Raw genomic sequence first — 2,028 nt, forward strand, 5'->3', positions numbered from 1 at the left:
CTCCTGAGTGCTGGGATTACAGGCATGTGCCATCATGTCCGGCTATTCCTGTAGATTTTGACTGCCATCAGCGTGACTCATTTCCTTTCCTGCAGCCTCGCTTTGCTGCTGGTCTGGTGCATTCCTTCTTGTTGTTGTTCTTTTGGGTGTTTACCTCAGATGTCCCTGCATCCTTGAGGTCAGCCCATCAGTGCCTGCCTATCCTCCAGCCATGTCTCAGTCACTGGGTGCCTAAGCTTGGTGTTGACTCTTGGCTGCAGGACTCCCATACCCATGTGTAGCCACTGCCATCTTTCTTAGGTCCTCTCTCTGCCACTCAAAGAAATATCACTGCCTCTCTGGCCCACTTCTCAGCCAGCAGAAGAGGATAACATGGACAATTTTTTTTTTAATTTTTATTTTTTTGTTTTAAGGCAGGGTCTCACTATATAGTCTAAGCTGACCTGAACTCACTGTTTAGCTCAGGTTGACCTTGAATTTGTGGTGATCCTCCTGCCTCAATATCCTGAGTGCTGGGATTACAGGCATATCTGACACATCATGATAAATTTAGGAAAAAAGGAATATCCATCTGATTCTACGGCACAGCTTCTGAGCTTTGAGTTTCACCAGAGAACTCTGAAGTCAAAGTATGAAAAACAATACTCAATGCAGCAGGAACCCAGAAAAAAGCAGAGGTAGCTATTCTGTTTGCAGACAATATGAACTTCAACCCAAGAATCATCAAAAGAAATAAAGAAGGTCACTACATACTTGATAGGGGAAAAATGCAAGAGGAAGAGGTAACAATCATAAACATATATGCACCAAATACAGGAGCACACAACTATATGAGACAAATTTTAACAGACATGAGAAATCAAGTAAGCAATAACACAATTGTAATGGGGGACTTTAACACCCAATTTTCACAAGGAGATAGATCAACTAAGCAACAAATCAGCAAAGAAATAACAGAATTAAACCAAAGTTCTGAGGAAATAGACTTGGTAGCCCTTTACAGTGTGTTCCACCCAACAGCATCAGAATATACATTCTTCTCAGCTGCACATGGGACATTCTCTAAAACAGATGATATACTAGCACAAAGAACGTGCTTAAGTAAACGCAAAGGAATTGAAATTACCCCATGCATATTATCTGACCATACTGCACTGAAATTGGAAATTATTGACAAAAGAAATCACAAAAACTGCATAAACACATGGAAATTAAATAACACCCTCCTGAACAACCAATGAGTCACAGATAAAATAAAAGAAATTAAACATTTACAATCAAATGAAAATGCAAATACAACTCACCAGAATGTGTGGGATGCAATGAAAGTAGTACTAACAGGGAAATTTATAGCAGTGAATTCTCACATAAGAAAACAGAATGAGCACAAATAAGCAACCTTAAGCTGCACCTCAAGATTCTATGTTTGGTGCCAGAAATCAAACTCAAGACCTTGCACTTGCTAGGAAGGTACTTATGCCACTGAGCTATATCTCTGGCCCAAAGATTCTAGAAAAAGAAGAGCATGTCAAACTCAAAGCCCAAAGGAGGCAAGAAATTATAAAGATAAGAGCTGAAATAAATGCAATGGAGACTAAGAAAACAGTATAAAGAAGTAATGAATCAAAGAGTTGGTTCTTTGAAAGAATGAATAAAATTGACAGACCCCGAATCCAACCATACCAAAAAAAGGAAAGAAAAACTCAAATTCATGCAATAAAGAATGGAAAGGGCGAAATCACTCCAGATCCTATAGAAATTCAGAAGATCATCAATACCTACTTCAAAAATCTTTATTCTCATAGGATGGAAAATAAGAAATGGAGAGGTTCTTGATACATAGGAATTACCAAAGCTGAATCAAGAAGATGTAAAAATTCTCAATAACCAAATATCAGTCAATGAAATTGAAAATGTAATTAAAAACTTACCTACAGGGGGCTGGGGATTTAGCTCAGTGGCAAAGCGCTGCCTGGCAAGCGCAAGGTCGGGAGTTCGGTTCCCGGTACCAGAGAAAAAAAACCAAAA

The sequence above is a fragment of the Chinchilla lanigera genome, unplaced genomic scaffold, assembly GCF_000276665.1.
Source record: "Chinchilla lanigera isolate Chin_1 unplaced genomic scaffold, ChiLan1.0 scaffold00082, whole genome shotgun sequence".
Taxonomy (NCBI): Eukaryota; Metazoa; Chordata; class Mammalia; order Rodentia; family Chinchillidae; genus Chinchilla; species Chinchilla lanigera.